General features: G+C 37.4%; 1 protein-coding gene and 1 long non-coding RNA gene across 2 annotated transcripts in view; one reads left to right on the forward strand and one right to left on the reverse strand.

The window, feature by feature from the left end:
* LOC141438788 (uncharacterized) overlaps positions 1-26,643 on the reverse strand; it is a 146,109-nt gene that overhangs the window by 75,052 nt on the left and 44,414 nt on the right. The window lies entirely within an intron of this gene.
* ClC-a (chloride channel protein 2) overlaps positions 1-26,643 on the forward strand; it is a 77,147-nt gene that overhangs the window by 2,199 nt on the left and 48,305 nt on the right. The gene's annotated exons all lie outside the window — the stretch shown is intronic.

Raw genomic sequence — 26,643 nt, forward strand, 5'->3', positions numbered from 1 at the left:
ACATAACATTCTGACTTTCAAACAATTATGCAAACCGATATGGACTCATTATGGAGCTTTTCCACTATTTATCATCTTGCTGTGACCAACAACAACTTGACTATAGGTACAGACTTATCGAGTGGCATACATTTGAAAAAATTGAAAAATATGGTGCTTATTGGACTATGGAACGCTTATGTATAATCTGTCTTAGTATCTTGGCATAGCTTAAAAAAATCTTATCAAAACAAAAATGGATTATGATTAGTTTGGTTGCTGCTAAAAAGGCACATCCAATGAAACGCATCTAATATAAAAAACAAACTGTAATTGGTCCATTTATATAAAAAAAAAGTTATAATCCTCATCATCATACCAGCTGTAGGGCGTCCACTGTTGGACAGAGACCTCCCCCATAGACATCCACTTGCTTCTGTTGGAAGCGGTCTGCATCCACCGTGAACTTGCGGCTTTAACCAGTTCATTCATCCATCTTGTCCAAAAAATAATTATAAAAAGTGAAATACTGCTCCTTCGCCAGACCCTGAATACCATTCTTAGTCAAAGTAAACCTTAAGACTGCAGGTTTGTGAAGGTTTCCGATGTTTTCCTCCACAAAAATTTTGCAACATTTTGCACATGTATTTCGAAAAACTCAAGAGATATGAGCCCTGGTCTAAACCCACAGTCCTCTGGTTGAGAGACCAGACAGGATACTGTTGTTATTATTATTGTGCAGATGGTCATTACAAGAACTCATTACAATATATTTACATATTAGCAACAGATAGCAACTCTGTTGGGTTGATAGCTTACCATTAGGTGACCCGTTTGATCATTTTCCTCCCTCTATCTTCTACACTGTGTTTTTATTGGTTTCCGTTATCTTCGACAGACTGCTCAGTTCATTACCTAATAGAAACTATTTTTATGTAAGTTTTTAATCAAAACAAAAAATAAAAATATGCATTATATTATTTATAATAACTTCACACACATTGTTTAGGGTAAAATTGTACAATTCACAAGCTTGCCAAAATGGCAAAAACGGAACCCTTATAGTTTTCGTTGGATAGCTCTTACAAAATCATTAGGGGGTTGCTAAAACGATTTTTCGATTCAGTGATCTGTTTGCAAAATATTCAACTTTAAAATGCAAATTTTCATTAAAATCGAGCGTCCCCCCCTCTAAAATCTAAACCGGTGGGTGGAAAATTTTGAGAAAATTCAGAATGGTATAAAGTTTATCAAACTTTCAAGGAAAACTATAACGGCTAAGTTTGCTTGAGAATTATTAGTAGTTTAAGCCTAAACTATGGAAGATTCCGTATAAAATACGAAATTCTTAGAAAAATATTGCTTAATTTTTTCGTAATGGCTACGGAACTCTATTTTGGGCGTGTCCGACACGCTCTTGGCCGGTTTTTTTATCCTTCTTTTGCTAATTATGTGTGTAAAATTACCAAGTATATGTGTAAAACACTTCAGTTACAAACTTTAAAAAAAGAGTCATGAAATTAAGAAGCTTTACACTGTTTTAGTTAATACCTTCACTTTAGATTATCTCTTTAAACAATAAGAGTCAAGCCAATGGTGTTTTGGAGAAACTAGCTTTATTTGACCTGTTGAATGTTCCCTTAAAGTTACCAGAAATCAAAATTAACATGTTGTACCTATATTAAAATTTATGTAAATGTAAATTAATAGGCCATGTAGGTGTAAAATATATGTATGTTTAGAAGTAGTGTAATGAAGAGTAAGTAACAAATCAACATAGCAATTATACATAGATAAGATAGTAATGTGGAGTCTGGCCTGGTTTCGCGGCCGATATATGCTTCTAATGTATATGTTGCGACTAGTTATGTCCCTGTTCAAAATATTTTTTTTTAAAAATGCCATTTTTAATGCAAGCTTTTTGCTGACTGTACTTTTTGTTCACTGTACAGTCAAGGGCAAAGATATCTATGTCGGCGGTCGATCGTAAAATCCGCCAGATCATGAAATTCCTATTTCATGAATTGGCTAAGGGACATCCGCCATATCGTTCAAAACTAACCGTTTAACGATTTCCCTAATGACGTTTAGGCCGATCATGAAATTCCTAGGCATATCATGAAACGCCGCCATATCGGTTCTGGCACTTCGCCGGCCGCTGCCGCGGCACGCTCGCTTCGCTCGCTCGGCTCGTGCGTTGTGGTCACAATTCATACTAACCACTCGAGAGCGAGGATCCTCGCTTCGCTCGTCGTACCTAAATTTTTCTTTTTTTCGGCATATCACGATTTGCCCGGTATAGAGCTAGGAATATCGACGAATACGTTGCTCGTCGTCGTTGTTGAATCGATCTGCCGTATTATTTCTCAGGCATATCGTGATATGCCTGGCCAACTTTTAGGCATATCACGAAATGGCGCCATTTCACGATATGCCTAGAAATTTCGTGATCTGGCGGATTTTACGATCGGCCGCTGAGATCGACACGGCCAAAGTTACAAAAATATGTATACACGACTTTATGCACTTAACTTCGGCCGTGTCGATATTTTTCCCTTGCCTGTACTTGCATTGTCATCCAAACTACATTTCCGCACCAAATTTCAAGTCGATTCCATTCATAGTTTAGAAGTTCCGTCCTACGGAGACGATCCTGGCCGGACCACCAGCATATTACTACCAGATTATTGTATTGTTAATGGATGCCAATGGATGCCCATTGCGAACTGCACGCTAAACGCGATGAGTTGAAAGTTAGACCACCTGCAGCTATTCAGTATAATTATGTCGGAGGGGTTATTGACTTGTGGAGAGTGTGGCCGCACATTTGGCGCTAAAATCAGATACGTCAGCCACTTTGGAGCACATCAGCGACGCTCTCAGCGTTAGGAAACAGTCGCTGTAGCCGAATACGGCTAGGAGGAGATGTTTGTATTGTCACAAGATTACATAAGTACTTATGCCAACTTTCAAGTCACAATTACCGCGCTTAGCGTGCTGGAGGTCGCGGGTTCGAATCCCGACAATTATTCGTTGAGAATGTTTGCGCTATATTTGTAGACTGCAGAGAACAGGAAGCCGTTGGGGCTGAAAAGTTCTCAAATGGAGACTGCGGATTCGCAAGCGCAGCGTAGGACGTCCATCAGCGAGATGAGCTGGTTAAAGCCGCGGGTTCACGGTGGATGCAGGCCGCTGCCAACCGAAGCAACTGGAGGTCCAACTGTGGACTTTCCTACGTCTGATAATGATGATGATGATGGAGGATGAATAGGAAATAATGAAAATAAACCGGCCAAGAGCGTGTCGGAAATACGTGCCCAAAATAGGGTTTCGTATAGCCATTACGAAAAAAATAAGTAATATTTTTCTAAGAATTTCGTATTTTATACGGAATCTTCCATAGTTTAGGTATATTTTATACCTTAGGCTGCTATTTCACTTTCTGCTGTTTCACTTTCGCGGGGACACACAACATTGTGTATATTGTATTTAATGTTTTCATGTGTTTTTCTGTAATTTTTTTTTTTTTTTATTTGTGTTAATTTGCTGTATATGTGTGTCTTCTGTGTAAGTGAATAAATGTCTTCTTTCTTTCTTTCTTTCTTTTCTTTCTTTCTATTTACTCTTAAACTACTAATAAGTCTCAAGCAAACTTAACCGTTATATTTTTCCTTGAAAGTTTGATATACTTACTACCATCCTGATTTTTTTTTAAATTTTCCACCCACCGGCTTAGATTTTAGAGGGAGGAAGACGCTCGATTTTAACCCTAATGGTTTTAAAAGACCTATCCAACGATACCCCACACTATAGGGTTGGATGAGAAAAAAAAACACCCCCACTTTACGTCTATGGGAGGTACCCTAAAAAAATTTTTTTTTAGTTTTTTATTATACTATTTTGTCGGCATAGTTTACATATATATCCGTGCAAAATTACAGCTTTCTAGCATTGATAGTCCCTGAGCAAAGCCGCGGACGGACGGACAGACAGACAGACAGACAGACATGGTGAAACTATACGGGTTCCGTTTTTGCCATTTTGGCTCCGGAACCCTAAAAAGAAAGAAAGAAAGTAAGAGATTTTTCTCAAAAATGTCCGTAAACGTTGACATTACTCTTTACTACATATCAGAAGGTGAAGTGCATAGTTTATGGTCAGCGAAAAAGTAAAAAGATAAAAAGATTGCAGGCGTGCTAGCTCGACGATAATAAATTAGCGCGTCTGCAATCAATCACATTTTTTTTAAATGTTAAAATGGCCATGGAAATATTTTGTTGGAACTCCGGAGTTTTTTGTTGGATCTCAAACAGCTTGTGGTATTTTCGGTGGCAAAACACACCTGCACTTTATTTTTAGTGAAAAAAAGGCGAGAAAGCATAAGAAAAATATTGGAATAAAATTAAAATAATGTTATAATATATTTTGAGAATTTTTTTATTCTATTTCAGAATTATTCACCATATTTGAGAAAAGCTTTTAGTCTCGACTGGAATAGCAATTGCTGGCTTCGTATTAATTAAACGGACTCGCAAGCTCGTCCGTTTAATACTCATTCTCAGCCAGCAATTGGATACTTCCAGGCCACGACAATAATCTACTATATTTGGTTTCCATCAAAGAAAGAAAGAAAGAAAGAAAAGTTATTTATTAACGGTCCCAACAGTACCACCACCAAACACAAAAAAACAATAATATATTACTATACAAGCAAAATTACACCCACCTTACAGTAATAAGACTAAAAACACTAAAACTAACAATAAAACTAACTTACCTGGTGACACGATAGGACGCCAAAAAAGGCCTACACTTTGGCATGTGTTGCCACACGTTATGTCAGCAAAGCAACGCCGATTTTCTGTGGACACTTATCGTTATAATATGGAGGTATGCATGAGCCAGGGGTAGGCTAGGCATAGGATGTTCTTAAGGTTCTTTTCTCCTATAGGGACTGACTCACAGTCACTACTTCCTGCCAACGAAATTCATTTTAGTACAGCTATAAATTATACGTAACAATGAATCATTATGTGAACAATATGTAATAAATATCTGGAACATGGTATAGTGACGTCGTCTATGAGTTTGACGTCACAGGTGTATTATAGCATCACTAGCGTTGTATAGTTTAGCGGTCAAAGATAAATTCCGGGTTTCGCAAAAAATCCCGTGGAAATAATCAGTGGTAGTTATCTCGTGGAAGTTACTAGTAGCAGATAATTGCACCTATTGTCACTTACCTACAATGCCTAATTTCACTAGTACCTACTTAGGCGTTGTGTAAGTTTCACTAGTGCCCGATTATTGTATTGTCACATTTGTCACTTAAGCTTTATGTAAGTTTCACTAGGACCTGATTATTGTATTGTCACATTTGTCACTTAAGCGTTATGTAAGTTTCACTAAGACCCGATTATTGTATTGTCACATTTGTCACTTAAGCTTTATGTAAGTTTCACTAGGACCCGATTATTGTATTGTCACATTTGTCACTTAAGCTTTATGTAAGTTTCACTAGGACCCGATTATTGTATTGTCACATTTGTCACTTAGGCTTTGTGTAAGTTTCACTAGGACCCGATTATTGTATTGTCACATTTGTCACTTAAGCTTTATGTAAGTTTCACTAGGACCCGATTATTGTATTGTCACATTTGTCACTTAAGCTTTATGTAAGTTTCACTAGGACCCGATTATTGTATTGTCACATTTGTCACTTAAGCTTTATGTAAGTTTCACTAGACCCGATTATTGTATTGTCACATTTGTCACTTAAGCTTTATGTAAGTTTCACTAGGACCCGATTATTGTATTGTCACATTTGTCACTTAAGCTTTATGTAAGTTTCACTAGGACCCGATTATTGTATTGTCACATTTGTCACTTAAGCTTTATGTAAGTTTCACTAGGACCCGATTATTGTATTGTCACATTTGTCACTTAAGCTTTATGTAAGTTTCACTAGGACCCGATTATTGTATTGTCACATTTGTCACTTAAGCTTTATGTAAGTTTCACTAGGACCCGATTATTGTATTGTCACATTTGTCACTTAAGCTTTATGTAAGTTTCACTAGGACCCGATTATTGTATTGTCACATTTGTCACTTAAGCTTTATGTAAGTTTCACTAGGACCCGATTATTGTATTGTCACATTTGTCACTTAAGCTTTATGTAAGTTTCACTAGGACCCGATTATTGTATTGTCACATTTGTCACTTAAGCTTTATGTAAGTTTCACTAGGACCCGATTATTGTATTGTCACATTTGTCACTTAAGCTTTATGTAAGTTTCACTAGGACCCGATTATTGTATTGTCACATTTGTCACTTAAGCTTTATGTAAGTTTCACTAGGAGCCGATTATTGTATTGTCACATTGGTCACTTAAGCTTTATGTAAGTTTCACTAGGACCCGATTATTGTATTGTCACATTTGCCACGTAAGTACATACCAGATTGTCACTTACATATGCCTACTCTGTGTGCTTAATATCAAATTAGGCATCAATTAGGTATTTAGAGCATAGATTATTGTATTGTCGCTTACATAAAGTAGGTATGCCTAATTTAAAATTAGATTTCAATTAGGTATGATAGCGGATTATTGTATAAGAAAGAAAGAAAGAAAGAAAGAAGACATTTATTCACTAACACAGAAGACACACATATACAGCAAAATGTACACAAATAAACCAAAATAATAATAATAGTAAATTACAAAAAAACACATGAAAATAGTAAAAAGTATAAGTGCCTAATTTCAGCTCAATTGGATACCAATAAGTGGTAGGAAAATGGTTTGCAAATGTCTATTGAATGAAGTGGATAAGTTTCATGCTAATAGTCCAAGTAAAATAAAAGCTTGTAATAAATCGTTAAATTAAAAAAATCAAAAAACCCGACTGCCAAAACTAAAATGAAGAAAATAAGCCTAGTGGTCTAGAACTCTGTTAAGTAGCTAATTTAAAGTTCAACAGTCGGGACCCATTACTAAGAGTTTTTGAGCGTCACGATTTAAATGGGTCCCGACTGTTGAACTTTAAATTAGCTACTTAACAGAGTTCTAGTCACTTTAAGCGTATGTACGCTCGAAAAACATAACCCTCCTGCGGGCAGTCGGGTAATAAAAAAGAAGGAAATCAGCAGTCATTCCAATTGCGAAGTAATTTAAGAGATACTTGTACATCGCATGCCAGTAGAAAAAAATTGCTATAATGACATGACCTAGACGTCATATCCGAGTGTTACCGGTTACCGGGCATAAAGAACGTATTACGGGAGTTCTTTTGTGATATAACATTGAGGAAAACGGGCAGGCGGACGACCTGATGAAAAGCAATCGCCACCCATGGACCACCCACAACATAAGTTCATGCATAAGCTTGTCACCTCTTCCACCAGGGCTTGCTGGACCAACGTCATTGCGAGAGTTGTGGGCAATCAGGGGATGCAGTTGGCGAGTTAGTTCATTGTGGTGGAGGCCTTTGTTCAACAGTGGACATCTTCTGGCTGATGATGATGATGATGTTGATGAAAAGTGGTTGAGATGTGTTCTTAGTAATGACATTACTAAGCTACGCGGAAGACTGAATTGACGTAAAATTAATCTAAATCTGATATAGCGTGGATATAGCAGCGTAATAGGTAGAGTCATTCACGATGACGCGTGCCGTGGTTCTTATTACAATGCCATTAATGTCTAATTTTGACAAAATCATGCGTCTTCGTAGATGGGCACTAGGTATATGCCACTAATCTTATCGCCATTAACATAATGTGACGATTTTTTTTTTCTATAGAGATAATGCTGAAAACATTAGATTCTACTAGGGTTGCCAGATACATGCATTTCATTTCCGGGACAATTCGAGGGTTACAAATTGGGTCGGTAGTTAAATATCAATACGAGCACAAAACTAACTATTTTCTTCAGATTGTCAAAATCGTTACAATTGGTCGTTTTAAAAAAGTGAGCCCAGATTTTGACATTTTTGCAAAAACAGTTCTCAGGCATTTGCATTCTGAATACAGCCCGGCAATGTTAACCGCAGCTTCAATTTTTAATATCGAAGGCAATACTGCTCTCGTAGTCGAAATCCGGGACATCCGGGACAAGTTACAGGCTCAGCCTAGTTTGGTCACTGACGGATAGTCCTACTGTTGTAAAATTCTGTTTTCTGTGAAATAAACTATTTTGCATTTTTTTGTATTTTTTATTAAAGTGTAATTCCTGGGCACGGGACAAGACACGTAATTCCGGGACAATCCCGGATGTCCCGGCCATCTGGCAACCCTAGATTCTACTGATATACTTTCAAATTTTAGTGTTGTTTCGTACATATCTATAGAATTCATCGTCATATCAGCCAGAAAACATACAATGTTGAACAAAGTATTTCCTTATGATTGTTTTTTTGGAGTCTTTATAGATGTCGCTAATGCTGATACTTATGTAGCAAAGTAGAAATAAGCAACCTGAGATATGTATGCATAGGAAAAATTCGTGTCTAGATTCCTGTCCAGCAGTGGTGTAGGGGTTATAGCACGCAGCACGGAATGCTCAGGACCTGGGTTCGATTCCCAGTGCTGGTCTCTTTTTCTGGTTTTTCTGTGCATCCATGTCTCAGTTTGTATTTTCGACAAAGTATTTCCTCTTTAAGGTCTCTACACAGTATCATATCATGACCGGTATAGGAACGTATCATAAGTTAAGCTCACCGAACTACTCACCTTGAGAAGTCTCCGAGCCTCGTTCCTAATGAGATGCCACATACTTTTTTGCTCCTAAATCTGCGCAGTGGCACAGAATAAGTAACAGTACAAGCAGTGACAATTGCTTCGTAACAGTATAAAGGCAGTAAGTAATCTCCGGGATACACACATCAAAAAATGCTTGGGATATTTTTAACCCTAGACAAATTTGATTTGACTCAGTAGTAATATGCCTATATTGAAATAAAAAGTGTTAAAAATAAAGTTGTGTTAAATACTTGTGATAATAATATTGTAAATCTGTTTTAAAAAAAAATATATACCTCGTTGAGTTTCTTGCCGGATTCTTCACAGTAGAGGTTTTTCCGAACCGGTGGTAGATTTTTTTTGACATTCATAAGTGCTTGTTATAGCCTAAATTGAATAAAGATATTTTGACTTTGACTTTGAAATGTTTAAAACTGTCTGATGAGTGTAGGCATTGTATCAAAATGAATGCTGTTACATAACATAATATACTCGTATCGTCTGAACTATTCTTCTCAGTCGCTGTAGCGACTCTTGACAGAGTGGTCGTGGTCCGAGATTTAATATTAGTAGTGAAGCTTCATTCCGACTTTCTTTATTGAACACCATATTTAGATAAAAACAATAATAAAAATACATACACTAACAATACATCCATAAATACATAAACATAACACATACACAACCAATCTAAATTCGAAATACTCTTACACCTTACGAATACTTGTAATCATTAATTAAACAACATTGTAAATCTGTTTAAAAAATATACCTATAGTAACTCGTTGAGTTTCTTGCCGGATTCTTCACAACAGAGGTTTTTCCGAACCGGTGGTAGATTTTTTTGATATTGATAAGTCCTTGTCGTAGCCTAAATTGAATAAAGATATTTTGACATTGACTTTTTGACTTTGATCCATCAAAAGTGACTAGGGTTATCCGAAGACTGTTTTTATGTGTGTAGATAAATACACAGCAACATGTAAATAGATTAACTATAACATTCATACGGAAGATGACAGATAGTGCTCCCTAGAGGGCTTATTACACTTGACTAAATTTAGGAAGGATCCTAAATGATTTAGAATCCTAATTTAGGAAAGTGTAATCGCGTTTAGTCAAGTACTTTTTAGGATCCTTACTTGACTAAACTCGATTACACTTTCCTAAATTAGGATTCTAAATCTTTTAGGATCCTAAATTTAGTCATGTGTAATAAGCCCTTAAGCTAGTTTTAAAGATAGGCAAGGACTTTACGCGCGTTAACTAATGTTGCTAGAGTAATTGTTTTATTTAACCAATGAAGCTAGCGTTTATATATCGTGACATCACAACACAATGCTACTGTCATAATATTATTGCGAAGCTATAAGTGTTTTTTTTTTGCCATATCATTATGACACAATAGAGATGTGGCGGATGAGGGCAATTTTTTCATACAAAAACGAGGACTCTTTTTTCTCTCGAATTTCGGTTGTGAAGAAATTATAATTTGATTATGTTGACGATTATTTAGATATACATTCTTGTGTTTTTTTGTACAATTTTAAAAGTAATAGGAATGATAATACGGCTGGGTTTCCACCAGAGATGTGCGAGGACGCGTTATTTGTCATGAACCAATAGAAACGCTTAATTTACCTATCTTCACTCCGCCCTGTGAGCTGTTTTCACTAGAGGTGCGCTGAGCCTATTATTTAATCTGTGGCTGAGCGAGGATAGGCAAATGAAGCGTTTCTATTGGTTCATGACAAACACTTTCCTCGCACATCTCTGGTGGAAACGCAGCCTTAGAAGAGTTAAAGAAAATATTAAAGAAAGGGCAAGAAAAAAAAACTAAATCGATTAAAGCAAGTAATGATTAGGATCAAATCTGTGTGAGGATTTTCGGAGGCGATCAATCGATTTTCCTTGGTCTTATCTCTGGGGAAATTGCATGTTTTCGAGTTATTGCCTGAAAGCTCGGTCACCCAAGTGTCTAATAATATACGGGTAGTATTTAAACGCACATCAAAAAAGTCCTTTATTTATCCAAAAAAACCGAATGCACATCAAAATTACTGATTGCACAGCAAAATACTCCACTCAAAATATTACTTTTTCTACTCCTGCACTTTTATTTGACAATTAAAGCTCCACGAACACGAACACAATGATATACATAATAATGATATTTTATATCTAAATCGGTTTGGCGGTTTAAGCGTAATGAAGTAACTAACAGGACAGACAGATGTTTTCACATTTATAATATTAGTATGTAAGGATTTCTTGTCTAAAGAAATTATTTATCGCATGACGTTAGTGTCACAATGACAAAGTTCTATGGTGGCCCAGGTATAAAACTCGTTGACTGTACTTAAATATTATGATATCCTTCACACTCACACCACATCACAACAGTAAACATTGCTGCTTAGCGGAAATTATCAACTTAATTTATGGCCTAAAAACCATTTATTCAGTTCTCATTCAGAGCCTAGATATCCAAGATAATTCTTATCTCAGTGAAATTTTTGTCAAAAACACATGACTACGCTATCGTACAAGGAATTCTGGCAGTGGATAAGATAAGATATAAGATAAGTCAGATAACCGGCCATTCAATGTCAATGGCTTCACGGACGCGGAGAGCGCTTCCTCGTGCGATTATGTCATTAATTCATATAATTAAGCTAAGTACCTAGGTATAATTTAAATAATTCGTTGTATCAGGCATTGCAGCAGGGCTACTACGAAACTCGAAGTTCGTATCGTGCCGTCCCTCTCGCGCTTGTATTAAACAGTATAAGTGTCAGAGGGACCGCACGACACGAACTTCGAGTTTCGAGTTTCGTAGTAGCCCTGCCAGAGGTCCATTCCATATTAATCAACTATTATATAAACATTTTTTTCGCTCACTCGAGACATTATGATAGCTACGTCTATGCAGCAAATGAGTGTTCCTGCACACAAACCCGACTTAATAGTAACCTACCACCACACGAAACGTTTCGAACTCAACCCAGAGTTCATCCTCCAGATGCTACACTCAAAACAACAACAAGAAGAAGAGTATTTAGATATAATATAATATAATCTAGAGCTATCGTAAGGTTCCAATTACGTAACCAATATTGAACAGAGGGGCTAATTATAAGTAATTTTTTTTTCAGAAACGTAGACTACTTCCTTTCCTTTTTTTCCTTTTTGTACAATAAAGAGTATAAACAAACAAACAAACTATTCCTGTCTGTCACATACCTATAATGATTCACACAACACAAGTGAGCTTAGTACCTACATAAAACTGTTTTATTTTACTAAAAGACAAAGTTACCGGAAGCGGCAAGTAAGTAATCGTGGTGGAAGGAGGTCAAGTCTCGGTAAACCAGATCACCCCCTTTTGTGCATGACGAATGTAGTTTATGCACGAGTTGCATAATAGGGTATTTGCTGCGCTGTCACTTCGCTGGTAGGAAATTACTGAGACGCATCGTCATGTAGAGTTTACGCAGACAATATTCCGGCTGCAGTGGCCATTATTTATTAAAAGAAAGAAAGAAGACATTTATTCACTAATACGGAAAACACACAAATACAATACAATTTACACAATTACACACAAATAAACCAAAAAAAAAAACATGAAAATATTAACATAATACACAATTTTGTGTGTCCCCGCAAAAGCGAAATGGTCGCTGACTCAGCATTATGCGTACGAAAACGTTTTTGGTATAGAGGAGACGCTTAAATGTTTTAGCTTACGATAGTTAAAATTAAATTAAATATTAAATTAAATATCACGGGACAATTCACACCAATTGACCTAGTCCCAAAGTAAGCTTAGCAAAGCTTGTGTTATGGGTACTAAGCAACGCATAAATATAATTATATAGATATAGATACATACTTAAATATATATTAAACACCCAAGACCCGAGAACAAACATTCGTATTTTTCATACAAAAATATGCCCCGACACGGGAATCGAACCCGGGACCTCAAGCTTCGTAGTCATTTTCTCAAACCACTAGGCCATCTGGCCGTCAAAATTATTTCTTGATTTCGTACGTAAGTTGCCAAATGCAGTCAAATACCCTCTTAGCCTTTTCTGCAAGGTGAAGGAAGTTCACTGACTGAATGTTAGCGACAGCCATATTATCGCAACTCGTAAAACGGGATTATTGTGCTTTAATGTTTTATATCGATGTTGATAATATGTGATGCAAGTACGTACATACTTTTTATCTGTTTTTTTCCATTTGTAAAAATTGCTTGTTATCATTACAATCTAAAACGAAGTTGTCTTGAAGAAAGAAAATGTTAAGGGCATGGTTAGATACTTTAACTTATGATGAAACGGAAGCACTACTTTTGTAAGTTTTGTTGATAAATACTTATACAAATTGGTACACACATACATGACACAGGCTCAAACACGCGCACACACACACATATACACACACACACACACACACACACATACACACACACACACACACACACACGCGCGCAACGCAACGCACAATTTAATGAATGTATTTCAATAGTTGTAGTTTTATGTTAGTTATACATATTAAGTATAATTAAACGATAATTTAATCAATATGCACATGTAATTTGGTCATGCACATGTATTGTTGTGGAAGAGCGGGCTCTCCCGACACAAGCATTTTTATGCTTAATGGGAGGTCCCAACCTTTATAAAATGTAAAAAAATTTGAGACCAATAAAATATTTTGTATTTTGTATTTTTGTATTTTTTGTATTTGTCTTTAAAGGAAAGGAAAAGTTTCCGCGAAAACATTTCTCAAAGAATATCGTGTACAATAACTTAAATCGGACTAATATTATAAATGTGAAAGTTTGTGAGTGAGTGAGTATGTTTGTTACTCCTTCACGCTGAAACGGCTGAACGGATTTGGATGTATGTAGATAGCTGGACATCTTGAATAAAACATAAGCCTCTACTTTTTATCCCGATATTCCCACGGGGTAGGGATAAAATCTTGAAAGAACAACCGCTGGGCTTAGAGTCATGAAATTTGACATAATAGTTTTTAATGTAACGGCAATGAAAACCACGATTTAATGTTCGGGAAGTCCCACGGGAATTTTAAAAAATCCCGAAACTTTAGTTCAGCTGCTGGATCTAATGATTTACGTGTGCGAAGCCGCGGGTATTAAACACTAGTAAAACGTAAATAGATCAACAAGTAAAGAAAACCGGCCAAGAGTGTGTCGGACACACCCGAAATAGGGTTCCGTAGCCATTACGAAAAAATTAAGTAATATTTTTCTAAGGATTTCGTATTTTATACGGAATCTTCCAAGTTTAGGTATATTTTATACCTTAGGCTGCTATTTACTCTTAAACTACTAATAATTCTCAGGCAAACTTAGCCGTTATAGTTTTCCTTGAAAGTTTGATATACTTACTACCATCCTGATTTTTTTCAAATTTTTGCACCCACCGGTTTAGATTTTAGAGGGGAGGGGGGGACGCTCGATTTTAATGAAAATTTTCACTTTAAAGTTGAATATTTCGCAAACAAATCACTGAATCGAAAAATTGTCTTAGCAAACCCCAAATGATTTAAAAGACCTATCTAACGATACCGTACACTGTAGGGTTGGATGAGAAAAAAAATCACCCCCACTTTACGTCTATGGGAGGTACCCTAAAAAAATTTTTTTTTTAATTTTTTATTGTACCATTTTGTCGGCATAGTTTACATATATATTCGTGAAAAATTACAGCTTTCTAGCATTGATAGTCCCTGAGCAAAGCCGCGGACGGACAGACAGACGGACAGACATGGCGAAACTATATGGGTTCCGTTTTTGTCATTTTGGCTCCGAAACTCTACAAATGAGGTCATTGTTGTTATTTAATATATATGTTATAACATACGAAGACGCAGTAAGTATTAATTTCTTGATTACCTATAATTATAAGACTGATAGCGCTGATAAGAGGATTAAGGTTGGGTCAATTTTTGCTAATCCTTTAAAGGAAAGTTTTTTTTAGAAGAAAGACCTAGATTTTTAAATAATCCTATCGATGTGTAAAACTAATAAGTAGATAGTACTGGTCCGAGAGTCCTTCTAATGCATATGTTTGTATGTTGTGTGTATGTTTATATTTTACGCTGAATTTTTATTTGCTTTTTAGGGTTCCATAGTCAACTAGGAACCCTTATAGTTTCGCCATGTCTGTCCTTCTGTCTGTCCGCGGCTATGCTCAGAGACCGTTAGTACTAGAAAGCTGTAATTTGGCATGAATATACACATCAGTCGCGCCGACAAAGTGGTCAAATAAAAAACAACTAAAAAATTTTTTTTGTAACTCCCATAGACGTAAAGTGGGGGTGATTTTTTTTTCTTGACTAACCCTATAGTGTGGGGTTACGTTAGATAGATATTTTAAAACCATTGGGGGGTAGCCTTAACGAATTTTCGATTCAGTGATCTGTTTGCGAAATATTCAACTTTAAAGTACAAATTTTCTTTAAAGTCGAGCGTCCCCCCCTCTTAAATCTAAACTGTTGGGTGGAAAAATTTGAAAAAATTCAGGACGGTAGGTACTAAGTATAGTAAATTTACAAGGAAAATTATAACGGATAATATTGCTTCAGAATTAGTAGAAGTTTAAGAGTAAATAGGAGCCTAAGTTATGAAATATACGTAAACTTGGAAGATTCGGTACACAATACGAATTCCTTAGAAAAATATTAATTCATTTTTTGTAATGGCTACGGAACCCTATCTTGGGCGTGTCCGACACGCTCTTGGCCGGTTTTAATATATAAAATGGGGAATCGAGCATGCGGGTCACCTGATGGGAAGCAATCACTGCCACTCATGTACAACTGTCAACACGAAGGATTAACAGGTGCGCTACCACCCCTTTGAGAGGCTGATAGGCTCGTATTTTAAAGATCCCTAAGCTGTACCAACTATTATATATTCTGTGGCGGTACCGCATAAGCATAAAAGCTTTCTGGGACAGTGTATCCGGCATTGTCCGAGGAAGCTTATGATTATGAACTAATTTACTGTTTTTTTTTTTCAATTTATGACGGTGGAAGCATTCTACACTTCCACTGAACGTAGATATAGTTAGTGTTTAGTTTTGTAACAAAGAGACCCCATACATCCCTGTATTATTATTATTTTGTATTTTTTCTTTAATTGTATACTGTAGTATTTAAGTATTTTATTTGTAATTACTTATTTTATTTTGAAAAAAAAAGACTGCCAAGTTTCTTGCGGCGCATTCTTCTTGGCAATGATGGTCTTTCCGAAAGCGCTGGTAGTTTAAAAAATGACGTGTAAAAGTTCCCATTGCGGCCTATTTACTGAATAAATGATTTGAATTTGAATTTGAATAAAGTCACTAACACTCAAGAGTCTACAAATTATCTAATCATGTGGTCTTACGTAGTTATTTGCAGAGGCGTCTTTAGCCCATGTAGCGCCCGTGTGCAATTATTATTTTAGCGCCATCTAGGAAGCGCACGGTCAAAATGGAATAGGAACTAAGTGTGACAAAGTGCCGCGGCTGGCGCCCCTAATACCGCTGCGCTCGTGTGCAACGCACACCCTGCACTATAGGTAAAGACGCCTCTGGTTATTTGGCTGAAAATCAGCGCTAGGATGTTAGTGTTATAATTATAAGCGTTTCAGCCAGCATAATGCTGAGGCGCCGAGGCAGTGTCCGATTCGCGACCACAATGAGACAGACACACTCTACCCTTCGTGTTTTCTATTTGTAATAATGTTGTTGTGTCTTGTGTTTTAGTGAATAAGTTTTCATTCTTTCTAATACGGCTGCATGGACTGGAGTTAGTTTTTTTCGATTGCCATTAAATTTACATCATATTGGAAGACCAAAATAAATAATACATTTAACCCCGAAAAAATTAGTCGTTCCCCAGGGAGCGCGATAAACAAATCCTGCGCAGTTCCCACGTGGCCCCGTGCGAAATGGGAACTTCAAATACATACACCTAGTACCTATACAAGGCCAACCAATATTAAGAAACTTACCACACATTTTGCCTTTGGTTAATTTGTTCTTAGTCGTTACAAATACATAAGCCCAGAACAGCGTACCGTAAACATATTTGAATTGAACTAAGCCAATCGGTTGTCTGACTGCAGCAAAAAATCTAGAACACTTAACTATAATTACTAATTACGTTCACCGTCAATTTGTAACCCAATTCACTTTCACCTTAAAAAACTTCACGAAAATAAAGCCTTCATCAAACCATTTGATTCCTGACCTTGGAATATCGGGATAAAAAGTGGCCTATGTGTTATTCCATACGTCCGGCTATCTACATACCAAATTTCATCCAAATGCGTCCAGCCGTTTCAGCGTGAAGGAGTAACAAACATACACACACACACACACACACACACACACACACAAACTTTCGCATTTATAATATTATTTTCGGAAGTACCTATTACACACATAACACTTAGGTACTTAGTAGTACAACACAGTACGAGTATCTCTAGATCTAGATGATTCAGCAGTGATGCTAATCAAGCAGGTATTATCCAGGTCTAGACAACGCTAAAGAATGCACATCCGTTGTTAGATGGCGCTGTAATCGCTGTTTAAGACGAAGTGGGCGTTAATATGTCCGCCAGTGTACAGTCGCTGTGCGATGTCACAGTTTTAGGGTTACGTACCTCGAAAGGAAAATTGAACCTTTATCAAAGTCAAAGTTAAAATATCTTTGTTCAAATTAGGCTATAACAAGCATTGAAGAATGTCAAAAAAATCTACCATCTTATAGGACCACTCGTGCCATTATTTGCTATTCATCATCATCCCAGCCTATATACGTCCCACTGCTGGGCACAGGCCTCCTCTCAGAACAAGAGGGCTTGGGCCATAGTTCCCACGCGGGCCAGTGCGGATTGGGAACTTCACACGCACCATTGAATTGCTTCGCAGGTTTGTGCAGGTTTCCTCACGATGTTTTCCTTCACCGCATAGCTCGTGGTAAATTTCAAATGTAATTCCGCACATGAATTTCGAAAAACTCAGAGGTGCGAGCCGGGGTTTGAACCCACGACCCTCTGCTTGAGAGGCGATAAGTCAAACCACTAGGCCACCACGGCCATTATTTGCTATTAGAAGCTTTTATTACCTGTCCCGTTGTCTTTCTGTAATCAAATCTTGCAAGTTAAATTTGACCAACTTCCAGTAGTCAGATTGACTTGGAATTTGGAATACTTATGTAAATCGCGTGACAATACAATAATCTAGTAGTGACATCCTGATAGTCCGGCCAGGATCATCTCCGCATCACGGAACTCTTCAACGGTTAACAGCATCGACTTGAAATTTGGTATGCAAATGTAGTTTGGGTGACAATGCAAGTACAGTCAACAAAAAGTACATTCAGCAAAAGGAGCTTGTATTAAAAATTATTTTTTTATGGTTAGGTTATTTATTTATGTAAGTCGGTGACCCAAAGAAGAACGTGTGACGTTAATAAATTCATTTTAAACATGAAGGCTAGTTTTGGGGGTGTATATTAGAAAAAAAAAATGCAAACTGTAACGTATGACATAAGTACCTACCAAATTAAAGGGTTTTTGTTGTGCATGTGCGTTGGATTTGTTTTTATAACTTTAATATAAATAGTTTTTAAGTTATTCAAGGTTATTCTGTGAGGGACTGCATTCCCCTACCAGTGTGATACTGTGGTAGAATGAGTAAAGTCTTACTAATTTGTAAGTACCTACTAATCTTTAGATACTAAGCAACAGCTACTAACATAATATGTGTCCCAGTTACATGGAATAAATGATATTATTATTATTATAATAGGCGAAATTTTACCATTATTATGAAAATGATTATGTATGATTGATCAATGTTATAAAATAGAACCTCCTCCTTTTTTAAGTCGGTTAAAAATAATTCTAGACCTGTAGATTACAGATAAATCTATGAGAAGTGTACTAAAGTATTTTCATATATTTTTTGATTCTGTCCATGTCAGTAAAATGCCAAAGTTACCCCATACTGCGTAAATTTTACTTAGGAGCGAGGTTCTGCTAGCACTGGATATTCATATATTATCTACAAAAACGTCCGATCCGCGTATGGCTCGCGTGGGAACGTCGTAAGCCCTCTTGTTCTAAGTGGAGGCCTGTGTCTTGCAGTGGAACGTATAGGCTGAGATGATGATGACAAATTTGTACGGAACACTTAGCTGGCTTTACCCATTGAAGTCGTTTCCGCATTTTAATTCCCACATCCCCCCATTCTTCCATATCCCAGAAGATTTAATTATAATACCTATTTATTGTAATTTGTACCTTTAATTGTCTTCAAGCGTACTCTAGTGATCGTAGAACTAGTAATTATGATAGTTAGTATCATTGGTATAATTATTTGCTGACTATTGTTATTTATAGTGTTTGTATTGTTTGTAAGCGCACACGCATACAGTATTTTTGTATAGTGAGTGGGTGATTGTGTTAAAAAGTATTTTTCTAAAATACATTAAAACTAAAGGGTCATTGAACAGCGTTTCAGGACGTTTTTTTACACCAGTTAATATTGTTAAAATAGAAGATGCTCAGAATTAACTTTTTATTTTATTTATACTTGATACTTTCAGGCGTTAGGTACTGAAGAAGTGTCTCGTAGATAAAAAGATTGATAACAATGTGATGGTGTATAGGTTTCTCTTTTTTGTAGTTGAGATTAAGTAAAGTACATTTAAATCTTAAGCCGAGTTTAGACTTGCAAGAAAAATCGTGCAAGTTGCATTACATTGCGGCGCTTGATTGACCAATACAAACTCGTTGACTTTACGGCCTGGCAATGTAATGTAATGCAACCACCACGATTTCTTGCAAGTCTAAACTCGGCTTAATGCTTTGGCTTCAATTCAATTATTTGTAAAACTGTTACTAATCTATTATTTGTTTTTATTAGCGCATAACTAAAAATGTCGGACGGTATTGAAACTCGTTCTTCTTTTGGCAATCTTATTCGTTCACTGTATCTATAGTTGCGTGAATATTGGCGTGTTCATGTAGTTATAGTTTACGTAAATAGTGAAATAATAGTACATTACTGTAGATGCCGGCAACCCCAGGTTCCGGCCGAGGATTGTATAGTGCTTTTCTCAAACATTACATGAAATAAAATAAAAAAAAAACAAGAAATGAAGCTGGCGGGACGCTAGTCTGGTCGCCGTGTTGTGTACTGTGGCTGCTGGCGGTGCTGCTGTGCGTGCTGTGGTGTTGCTGTGCGTGTCGCGCGCGCGCGTTGAAACAAAAGACGGTCGCATTGCCGGCCAGCGGCCTGCAAGGTTGTATGAAATCTCTTTGCTGGCCGCTAGAGTGACCGCGCGCACGCAGCTGAGCCACAGCGCCTGCAGCGCGATACTTCTCGGCCTATTATTTGTAACACAACGTCAATATTTCATGTCATGTTTGAGAAAAGTGTTAAAAACCAAAACCCATTGGTTAAGGAAAATCGTATATTTACCAAAATGGGCTTAATTGAATTTGCGTTGCGGTCAGCCTTGATATTTATTAGTTATGGTGCAACGTTTACATACAAAATGGTGAAATAGTTGCCGCCGCCGTTGCCTGGTAGATTGCAATTTAACAGGAAAACTCACTACTTTTATGTTTATCATGTGCACTTAAGAAAAGCAGCTCATAAAATGTGCCAATTGAAAAATAAGAATAATTAAGTATCATGATACTCCCATATGTGTAATCCCATGGGATTACACTACCTATAATGGACTTAGCCCCAAAATAAGCAAAACTTGTCTTTACTATTGATGTAAAACCGAGTTTGGACTTGCGAGAAAAATCGTGCAAGTTGCATTACATTGCGGCGCTCGATCGACCACTACAAACTCGTTGGCTTTACGGCCTCGCAATGTAATGCAACTTGCACGATTTTTCTTGCAAGTCTAAACTCGGCTTTAGAAAAGGGATAAACAAAGCGCGAAGAATACGGTATTTGACTATTTTGTATATGTTTTATAAATTAAAACTACAAAATGCCTGTTATCGAATAGAAAAACAATTTTTAAGCTACCTTTACAAATAACAAAGTTATAAAGGTTTGAAATTCAAGATTAGACAGAGAAAGACATACTGACATGTGACGTCAGACGCCAGTACCGCCATACTTGCTGCATAGAGAAAAGCGTTTGAGAAAGAGACAGGTATATAGATTTTTCAGAAAATCACTATAAATCCAATTTTCAACCGATTTAAATTTTCTTTTCGCTAAACACTATCTGTTTATCTACATTTTCATAATTATATTAAGATATGGCAAAATCAGGAGTTGTCAAATACCGTATTCGTTTGTGTAGGTATTTCTGAAATTTCATCACGATGGGTTGAGCACTATTAGGGCCGGTTTCTTCGCCCATTGTCAAATTTCATGTTACATATATCTGTGATGCCGTCTCTATTTGTTTTGTCCGAATGAAACGAGACCGCGCCACATTTATTTGTCACGTAAACATTTTCAATAAGTGGTGAAACAAGCTCTAAAAGTCGAAGAGTAACTAACAAAAATATTCGAATGTATAACATTAGTTAGGATTCTATATACCAGTCAGCCAAATAGGTATGTTTTGATTCAGCTTCCTAGATCAATTTTAGCAGAACTAGATCGAGAGAAATGCTGTCAGTCGACTTTAATATATTCATTTTCATTGCGCGCTTGAAATGTTCACAGCTTAACAGTTATCTTGCAATCCACGTAATGTATTATGAAATCGCTCCGTTGTCGCTCTCCTTTAAGACAGCAAACCGTAAAGGATCTCATAGCTAACGTCGCTCGCGCAGCCGAAGGAGCACGCATAATGGGTAATTGTATATCGCAAGGGGAAGAGATTCACATGCCCACTGCTTCGGACGGGACGATATCATATCATTTAATTATCTTAACAGGTGCTGTCCCATGAGGCACATGTGCCTCATGCCATGCGTGACTTTACTGTGCCTCATGGCCAGTAATGTAAACAATGCAGTTGTTCTTTCGATAAATAATAAATTTTATAACGTATTACATTATATTATTTTTATTCTAGAACCATATTTAGATAACCAATGAAGATTACTATGGGGATATTTCTATTACATTACTGTATCATTACTATGGAGACATGTCAAAAGAACGTTGCACATTGCTTCGGGACAGGGAACCTGTTAAAGGTTCGCCTTTGTCGGACACGACATGGAAGATCAATCAAATCAATTCTTCTGGACATTTTTATGCACGTCAATAAAACAAAAAGAAGAAGAAAACTATCCAAGGAGCTATTCAAACGATAAATATAAACGATTTCATTTCATTTCATTTCATTTAGAATAGAATAGAATAGAAAGCGCAAGCGCTTTTCCTTGTTTTTACTTATTATTTATTGTAATCTATTTATTTGTTGTTTGCTAACAATTTAATCTATATCTATTTATTAATATTATTTACGCATGTATAAGTTTAGTATATTTATGTATCATTTCGAGTCACCGACGGTTCTGACAGAAAATCAGCGCTGCATGCGTCTAACGCCTCAGCATAATGCTGAGTCAGACAGACTAAATTTTGATTCGTACAAGACGAAAGACTGAAAACGTGAGACAGTGGACTCAGACGCCACGTTCTCTCTCAGGGCCGCGCTACTTCCGCGCGTCAATGTCTCACACGCAGACGCAGTCTACAGGGATTGATCTGCAGGGCTGCTACGAAATTCGAAGTTCGTTTCGTATCGTCCCTCTCACTCCGTATTAAATAATATATAAGCGTCGGCGGGACGGTACGATACGAACTTCGATTTTCGAAGTTCGTAATAGCCCTGCTGGGTCTATACTACGAAGTGCAAATACACCATTAAATTACGGGCCATTGCTCTATGGCCTTTCAAACAGAGGACCATGTGTTCGAGCCCGGGCCAATGAGTTTTTCAGAATTCATGTGCGAAATTTTGAAAAATTTCAAATTTACCATGAACATGGCCTACGAATAAATTGAATTATGTGTTGAAATTACCAATCCACACTAAGCCTGTTTGGCAACTATGACCCAAGCCCTCTCATTTTGTGAGGAGGCCTATGTCCTCTAGTGAGCTAGAGTAGCCCTTGCTATTTCTTAACCTTATAGGTCACAGCTCATTGGACCCACCCGGCAACCGACCATGCAGCACCGCCTCGACTTTCGGCGTCCGCTCGTTGTCGACAGGTGGTCCACGGGTGGACGCCGCGTTGACGAGTGGACCTCGCGTGGTCCACGAATTTCCTAGTAGTCACTATGGCGGCGAGCAGCGGGCTGTCACCGAGTGGTCCACTCGCCGTCCGCGCGTGGCAACCTCGCGAGTGAGGCGATCCGGTGACGCTACGGAGTTGATGTAGTGAGCGCATACCCATACAAATCCATATGAAGAATAACCGCTCGAGGCCTGGCCGGGTGCCGGGTGGCTGTAATGAGCTGTAACCTTATTGCTCCTTGACCTTTTTCAGCTTTTGCGAAATCACGTGATCGTATAACTCGTGAGCCCCCCCAATTATCGTCTCGTTAGTGGGGGGCGTGTTGATGAGTGTTAAAGTTAGTGATGTGCTTTATGTTTCTCGTATTTAAAGATATTTCACAAGGACGTTACTTATAATGTTTAAAAAAAAATTTTTTTTGACTGTACTACTACTGTTTTGTAGGATGACGTTTTGTCATCCAACTTACATACATATAGTGCTTTCATGGTCAATATCACAGATTAAAGAGTGAAAGTGTCGAAACTAGAGTCGATAAAACTAATCATCATCCCAGCCTATATACGTCCCACTGCTGGGCACAGGCCTCCTCTCAGAACAAGAGGGCTTGGGCCATAGTTCCCACGCGGGCCCAGTGCGGATTGGGAACTTCACACACACCATTGAATGTTGTTTGAACGATGTTTTCCTTCACCGCAAAGCTCGTGGTAAATTTCAAATTCCGCACATGAATTTAGAAAAACTCAGAGGTACGAGCCGGGGTTTGAACCCACGACCCTCAGCTTGAGAGGCGATAGGTAAAACCACTATGCCACCACGGCTTTTTAAAACTAATACTTAATTTAAAATCTTAATCATAATAAGGGGCAGTTTCACCATCCATTGATTAGTGTTAAGTGACAGTTAAATGTGATGCCGTCTCTATTTGTTTTGTTCGAATGGACGGAGACACTTAACACTAATCAGTGGATGGTGAAACAGCCCCTTAATGTCATCATTAATCCGATTATTACGCTAATTTTGATGAGAATATTAGTACAATTCTAGGTTGGAATAATATTTGCCACTTAAGTAAGGCTAAACGGAGTTTACAAGAGTGTTTGTTACTTAACAATTAATAAGTACCGATATAACTCAAGATCCATTAGCCCCCGTAACTGAAAGAGTCTCTGGCGTTACGTTACATGCATATTAAGTTGCAGTAAGCAAGTGGGTCTCCTGATGGTAAGAGATCACCACCGCCCATAAACATCTGCAGCACCAGGGGAATTGCGTTGACAACCTAGATGGCTAAGATGGGATACCTCAAGTGCCAGTAATTTCACCGGCTGTCTTACTCTCCACGCCGAAACACAACAGTGCAAGCACTGCTGCTTCACGGTAGGATTAGCGAGCAAGATGGTGGTAGCCACGTGGTAGCAATCTGGGCGGACCTTGCACAAGGTCCTACCACCTGCCTTTAATTTAATTTTAATTAAACCTGCTTTTTTTATTTTATTTTTTTTAATTTTATTTTTTTTCTCCGTCTGACTGGGGCAAAGGAACTGGCTCATGCATATATGTTTATTTAACGTTTGGGCTCCACAGAAAACCAGCGTTACTGCACATAATGTGCAGCAACACATGCTGAGTGGAGACCCTTTTTGGTATCCTGCCGTGTCACCTAGTAACATAGTTTTAGTACTAGTTCTAGTCTTAGTTTTAGGTGGTACATTTTGGAGCCAAAATAAACTTTTCTTTCTTTCTTTTCTTTCTTTCTTTCTTTAATTGATTATAAAAATGTGATAAAACTGATAAATTTATTTAGTATAACATACGTAGTTCTTCATGTTCAAATATGTCATATTCAGGCTACAACTGAAATATACTGCCTTATATTTAGACCGCAGCAACTTTTTTTGAGTAAAACGAAACGTTGCATCAAGTGTCACCCGCACCATGCTAGAATGAAAGCACTGTACTGTATACTGTATACTAAATTTCAAGTCAATCCGACCTATGGAAGTGGGTCAAACTGTAATGAACTTGCAAGATTTGACCCAACAAAAACAACATAAACAACATAGGGCAACTTTAATAAAAGCCTGTAAAAAGATTGGGGATCCCTGATTAATGCAAAAACCGTCCAAGTGCGAATCGGACTCGCGCACCGAGGGTTCCGTACAAATATATATGATGTAACTAGAAATTTATGCTTTTTGCTATAAGACGTCGTTTCGTACCAAATTTCAAGATTCTGAGTTCACAGGAAGTAGGTACGCTGTAGGTTTTGATTCCCTTGCGAGTGTCCAAAATTTGCAGCATAAATGGCTTAGAAGTTTGATTTTTTCACAGCTCCAAAAGGGTCTTGACAGACAGACAGAAGGACAACAAATTGATCCTATAAGGGTTCCGTTTTTTCCTTTTGAGGTACGGAAGCCTAAAAACGGATAACCAGATAATGGTACCTTATACACCTGCAACAACTGAGACGTTGCGGATGCATTTCTAGCTCAGAAATAGATTTCATGTTTTTTTAATTATAATCAAATTTTAGTAGTCGCATTGCGCTGTACTTAACTCTTGAATAAATCTTAAATTCAGTCTGTGATAACTTACTCAAACCGTAAGCAAATAAGCTTCTGACGTGAATCATATATTAATATATGTAAGCTAGTTTCTTAGGGTTCCGTACCCCAGTAGATAGAACGGAACGCTTATAGTATCACTATATCTTCAAGAAATGAGCCCACTCATTTAACAAAGGGCCGGCAACGCATCCGTAACTCAGCTTATTTTATGGATGTCCATGGGCGGCGATGATTGCTTTCCATCAGATGACCCGCCTGCCTGTCTGTCACAATCCTTTTTCTCAGAATCGCGTGGATTTATCAAGGTCAAATTGGACATATATGTAGTTATGCAAACAAAGACCAACCCAACCGTCCCCCAAAATTTAGATTTAAGTAATTTATTTTAGTAATTTGTTGTATACTTATCTCAATACGGTATTTGACTATTTTGTATATGTTTTATAAATAAAAACTACACAATGCCTGTTATCGAATAGAGAAACAATTATTAAGCTACCTTTACAAATAACAAAGTTATAAAGGTTTGAAATTCCAGATTAGACAGAGAAAGACATACTGGCATGTGACGTCACACGCCAGTAGTGCCATACTCGCTGCATAGAGAAAAGCGTTTGAGAAAGTGACAGGTATATAGATTTTTCAAAAAATCACTAAAAATCCAATTTTCAACCGATTTAAATTTTCTCTTCGCTAAACATTGTCTGTACATCTATATTTTCATAATAATATTAAGATATGGCAAATTCAGGACTTGAAAAAAACCGTATTTTGGGGGATGTGTGGATTGGTACTTGTTTGCATAAATAAGTCCAATTAATATCAAAATCTCAAACACTACAGTCAAAAAATAAACCTAGTCATCCTAAAAGTTGTTTCTTTTTAAATTGCCGGGTAGTCAAAACCCATACGGTACTTCCAATTGTACCAGAAACATGAAATTTGAGTTTGAACCCACGATCCTCTGCTTGAGAGGCCATAGGTCAAACCACTCGGCCTGTGGGGTGTTCATCCTGTTTAAAAAACCAATTCAGTCCCAACCCTAGCAGACTCTCATGATAATAACACATCACTAT

Source organism: Choristoneura fumiferana, chromosome 19, assembly GCF_025370935.1.
Source record: "Choristoneura fumiferana chromosome 19, NRCan_CFum_1, whole genome shotgun sequence".
Classification (NCBI taxonomy): Eukaryota; Metazoa; Arthropoda; class Insecta; order Lepidoptera; family Tortricidae; genus Choristoneura; species Choristoneura fumiferana.